This window comes from Hyla sarda, chromosome 5, assembly GCF_029499605.1.
Source record: "Hyla sarda isolate aHylSar1 chromosome 5, aHylSar1.hap1, whole genome shotgun sequence".
In the NCBI taxonomy this organism is placed as follows: Eukaryota; Metazoa; Chordata; class Amphibia; order Anura; family Hylidae; genus Hyla; species Hyla sarda.
In genome coordinates this window covers 21,286,339-21,292,338 of record NC_079193.1, presented here as the reverse complement: position 1 = coordinate 21,292,338, position 6,000 = coordinate 21,286,339, and positions in this window count along the sequence as shown.

Below are 6,000 nucleotides of genomic sequence, written 5' to 3'. Positions count from 1 at the left end.
TCGCTCCATCGCTGTCGCCGCGTCCCCGTGTTGTCCCCGACGTCTTCTTCCCCTGATCCTCGCTCTCCGTCACCACGTCGCTACGCTCGCCGCTCCTATTTGATGACGGGACGGTGTGCGCGACAACGTGAAGACGTCGATGGAGAGCGCCGGCCATGCAGGGGATCCCGGCACGGAGCAGACACCAAGGAGGCAGGTAAGGTCCCTCCTGGTGTCCTGTAAGCTGTTCGGGACACCGCGATTTCACCACGGCGCTCCCGAACAGCCCGACTGAGCAGCCGGGTTAGTGTCACTCACTTCAGACGCGGCGGTCAGCTTTGATCGCCGTGTCTGAAGGGTTAATACAGGGCATCACCGCGATCGGTAATGTCCTGTATTAGCCGCGGGTCCCGACCGTTGATGGCCGCAGGGACCGCCGCGATAGGTGTGTATTCGCCGTATAAGACGCACCAACTCCCCCCCCCCAGTTTTGGGGAAGAAAAAGTGCGTCTCATAAGGCGAAAGACACGGCAATAATATGCATCTTCTGAATCTACACAATCCTAATATAACAGGTGGATTGTTGATTTTAAGGATTTCATTCGGAACTTCTTACATGTTAGGAACTTGTTTTAACGACTTTGGATTTGTAATTACTCTGAACGTTCAGTTCAGTTACAAGGAAGATAGGGGAATAAAAGACTATTCCTTCCTCGAGAAGGGACAGACCCCCCCCCAGCTGAGATTGTGCCATTATTGCTGAGTATCTTTGGGATGGGAATCCCTATTGGGTTTAAACAGGAACCCCCTCACCTTGTTAGGGACACTCAATTTCTTATTGTCCTGGAGTCTGAATTTATCTTCTGATTTCTCTTGTGGCAGGAGACAAATTAGAAGACCTAACATGAAGGCTGATGGCACCGGGGACCCTGCGGTACTCACAGCTTTCGGGATGTATGAGGTGGGAATTTATTGATGCATATATTTTTCACCCATTGCACATCCTTTTAAAGGGGTACTCCGGTGCTAAGACATCTTATCCCCTATCTAAAGGATAGGTGATAAGATGTCAGATCGCCGGGGTCCCGCTGCTGGGGACCCCCGGGATCTACCATGCAGCACCCACCTTTAGCGGCTTCCAGAACCGCTGGAGGTCCTCAGGCTGAGTCCATCTCGACCACGAGGACGGAGTGTAGTAACGTCACGGCTCCGCCCCCTCAATGCAAGTCCAAAGGCTTGCATTGAGGGGGCGGAGTGTGATGTCACACGGGGGTGGAGCCGTGACGTCACTATGCTCCGTCCCATTGATCGCCAATAATCAGACCCGGAGTGAACACGCTCCGGGGACTCATTCTAACGGGGTGCGGCGTGGAAGATCACGTGGGTCCCCAGCGGCAGGACCCCCACGATCAGGCATCTTATCCCCTATCCTTTGGATAGAGGATAAGATGTCTTAGCGCCGGAGTACCCCTTTAAAACTCTCCGCATTATTTTCTTAAATTAGCGACAAACCTCAAAAGAAACATTGCTTACGTTATTACCCAAATGATAACTCTCCCCATGCGGCCAGGGTTTACAGCCCATTTCTGCGCCTCCACCTTGGCGTGACCAAACTCACTGCAAGAAATATATAACAAGTAAAACCTAAATATATAAAGAAATATATAAAATCACACGTTCTGGTGAAGAGTTAAGACACAGGTTTTAATTATATTTTTAAGTCATTACAATCCATTATCAAATCAATCCAAAAATCAGAAGGCTTCAATACAAAGAGATATAAAAATATAGATTTCCCTCAGCGATTCGCGGCGCTTTCCTTGTTGGGGCCCCATGAGACATCAATGTGCCGACCTTTGGACAAAGCGAATGAATAATGTTAAATAGGAAAGAGCAGTCGGGGCTGTAATGGAAATATCAGACGTCTGCTGATCATCTGGCTTCAGGTTGTACCGCGGATCTATCCCCACCAGAGAAGGGACCGCGTAGTCCCATATACCACTGCACTCATACAGAAACCTACACAAATACTATATACCTTTGTAAACACTATCTTGAGCTTTCCCTGGAATCTGAGACAAGGCACCAACACAGTAAACCTGTGGCTTTCCAGCTGTTCCAAACAACAATTCCCAGCATAATAGAGATTGTAGTTCAGCAACAGCTGGAGAGCCTCAGGTCTGAAAACATTGCCTTAAAGGGGTTATCCAGGAAAAAACGTTTTTTTTTTTTATATATATCAACTAGCGCCAGAAAGTTAAAACAGATTTGTAAATTTCTTCTATTAAAAAAAAAAATCTTAATCCTTTCAGTACTTATGAGCTTCTGAAGTTAAGGTTGTTCTTTTCTGTATACTACGGTTTTAGGCCGGTCCAAAACCACATACGGGTCAAAACTGAGCAGACCGGAGTCACCGGTCAGCTCATTAAAGTAAATGGAGTCACGGGCTGATTTGGCTGGGGTACGGGAGCGCCCGGTTTGCCCCTCCCCCCGCCGGATCCGCCACCCGTATGTACAAAAACGTGGTGTGAATGCGGCCTTAGGACAGTGTTTTCCAACCAGGATGCCTCCAGCTGTTTTGCAACAGCTGGAGGCCTCCTGGTTGGGAAACACTGTATAAGGATATAGCAAATAGACATTAATAGGATCATAGACACCTACAAAACAGTGCAAGCCTCGGCACCCGATATAATCTCAGCCACCTTGATCAGTGGTGTTGGGTGCTTCCAGCAGTATATAGAGAAACTACACTAATAGAAACCGTTCATTTCCTTACATGCCTTTTTTTTTTTTTTAATAGTTACACAGTACAGATATCCCATCTATATACCATTACATTTTGCTCATTACAAACAGAATTCACTAGAGATGAGCGAACTTACAGTAAATTCGATTCGTCACAAACTTCTCGGCTCGGCAGTTGATGATTTTTCCTGCATAAATTAGTTTAGCTTTCAGGTGCTCCGGTGGGCTGGAAAAGATGGATACAGTCCTAGGAAAGAGTCTCCTAGGACTGTATCCACCTTTTCCAGCCCACCGGAGCACCGGAAAGCTGAACTAATTTATGCAGGAAAAGTCAGCAACCGCCGAGCCGAGAAGTTCGTGACGAATCGAATTTACTGAAAGTTCGCTCATCTCTAGAATTCATGATGTTTCAATAAAAAAATAAAAAGGTTAAACACGAAATACTAAAACATGTTTTCTAGAATCTGAAAACACATCCCATCCGTTGTCAGCACCTTGGGAAAAGCGTAAGGCTAAAAAACTAAAAATCAAAAAGAAACAACGTCCACGTGTTAGAAATATTAGTCCGCAGGCACAATAAATAAAACAAAATAAATAACGATGTATTATAAAAGAGGCCTCCGGGAAGGACCCTCACTCGGTAGCCAACAACCCAACGCTGGTGTGTACAGAGGGGTCCATAAAAAAAAATAAAAAATAAAAAATACAAAAAAACACAAAAAAAAAATAAAAAAAACATTACGTCATGGAAAACTGCATTGTAAATACAAAAAAACTTGCTCTTTGGTTCAAGTGATTCCGGGGGGAATTTATCAAGGGCAGAGTAGTGAATGATTTTTCTACACCTTTAATTTGTGTGCCAACGTGTACGCTCACTAAATGTATTGAATGGTGCAGGGCATGTAAAAAAAATATGGAGATAGGACAGATTTAAAAAAAATAAAATACATTTTTTTTTTTTTTAATTACCCTTCAGTACTCTATGTTGTACGATTCCTCCTCAGCAACTTTTATGAGACTTTTTAACTCATTGCCCAAAAAATGAGCAACGTTTTTTTTTTTTAATGCTGTCCACAGCCAGCTCTGCAAGTCAGGTCCGGGCTGGTGTATGTTTGGGGTGTGATTGTGTGCTTTGCGACAAACTTGCAATTTTTAGCGAAAAAAATTGCACTTCTTAAAGGGGTACTCCGCCCCTAGACATCTTATCCCCTTTCGAAAGGATCTCGGCCGCAGCACCCACCTGTTGCGGCTTCTGGAAACGCTGGAGGCTTTGGCTCCCGACCACGTTGACGCGAGATCCTGATGTCCCGACTCCGCCCCCGTGTGACGTCACGCCCCGCCCCCTCAATGCAAGTCTATGGGAGGGGGCGTGACGGCCGTCACGCCCCCTCCCATAGACTTGCATTGAGGGGGCGGGGCGTGACGTCACACGGGGGGGGGGGGGGGGGGGGGGAGTCGTGACGTCGGGTTCTCACGTCACCGTGGTCGGGAGCCGAAGCCTCCGGCGCTGCCGGAAGCCGCAATAGGTGGGTCCTGCAGAAGAGATCCCGGGGGCCCCCCGCGATCTGACATCATATCCCCTATCCTTTCGAAAGGGGATAAGATGTCTAGGGGCGGAGAACCCCTTTAAATCAGTAACACAAAGTGAAAAGCCAAAAAAGTGTGTACGTACCTAAGTCATTTTACTTTGTTATAGTTCCTATTACTTTGCAAAAAGTCACACAAAATATTGCACAAAAACACAACTTGCAACAATTTAGGAGACAAAACAGAGCAAAAAGACGACTAAAAAGCTTCATAAATCTCCCCCCTCAGTCCCTGAAGTGGCCTTTTCAGGAGAAGGGAAGAGTAAAATCTAGTGGGCTCCAAGGGGGAGATTTATTACAACCTGTCCAGAGGAAAGGTTGCTAAGTTTCCCATAACAACCAATCAGATCGCTTCTTTAATTTTTAAAAAGGCCTCTGCAAAATGAAAGGAGCGATCTGATTGGTTGCTACCGGAAACTGGAAGTGTCACTAAAATCAGACAACAGCTATGAAAGTATAGGGCCAGCTTAGGCTTCTTTCACATTGCCATTGCGCCCCGTCGAGAACGGTCGTTACAGACTTTTTTTTTTTTTTGTTTGATGGCCATCATTTTGACTGGGTGCAACGGGCAACAGCGCGTCCCGATGGACCCCATTACAGTTGATGGGGTCTGTCGGGTGCCGCTGTTTTTCAGCAGGAGAAAAGACTGTGCAAGCAGTATTTTTTTCTCCCGCTATTCTCCCCAACAGCTGTCACACTACCGCGTGACAATAGTATTGTGAAAGAGGCCTTAAAGGGGTACTCCCATGGAAAACTTTTTTTTTTTTTTTTTTAAATCAACTGGTGCCAGAAAGTTAAAACAGATTTGTAAATCACTTCTATTAAAAAAAATCTTAATCCTTCCAGTACTTTTTAGGGTCTGTATACTAAAGAGAAATCCAAAAAAGAAATGCATTTCCTCTGATGTCATGACCACAGTGCTCTCTGCTGACATCTGCTGTCCATTTTAGGAACTGTGCAGAGCAGGAGAAAATCCCCATAGCAAACATATGCTGCTCTGGACAGTTCCTAAAAATGGACAGCAGAGGTCAGCAGAGAGCACTGTGGTCATGACATCAGAGGAAATGCATTTCTTTTTTTGGATTTCTCTTTAGTATACAGCCCCTAAAAAGTACTGGAAGGATTAAGATTAATTCCCTACCCCTTAATTCCCTGGTTGAACTTGATGGACATATGTCTCTTTTCGACCGTACTAACTGTGTAATAGAAATGATTTACAAATCTGTTTAACTTTCTGGCACCAGTTGATTTAAAAAAAAAAAAAAAAAAATTTTCCACCGGAGTACCCCTTTAATGTGTTGAGTTTCATGATGCTTCTGGTCTTTCAATTATCTTCTCCAGGAGATGACTTTTCTACGTTACAATCTAAAGTGCAACACGTCCTGCAACCTCTGACCCTCCATTTTGCGCTCAATGTGGTCCTTAAACATTAAAGGGGTAGTCCAGTGGTGAAAAACTTATCCCCTATCCTAAGTATAGGGGATAAGTTTGAGATCGCAGGGGGTCCGACCCCTGGGGCCACCTGCGATCTCTCTGTACGGGGCCCCGGCTCTCCGCCGAGATAGCGGGTGTCGACCCCCGCACGAGGCGACGGCTGACACGCCCCCTCAATACATCTCAATGGCAGAGCCGGAGATTGCGGAAGGCAGCGCTTCGGCTCTGCCATAGAGTTGTATTGAGGGGGCGTGTC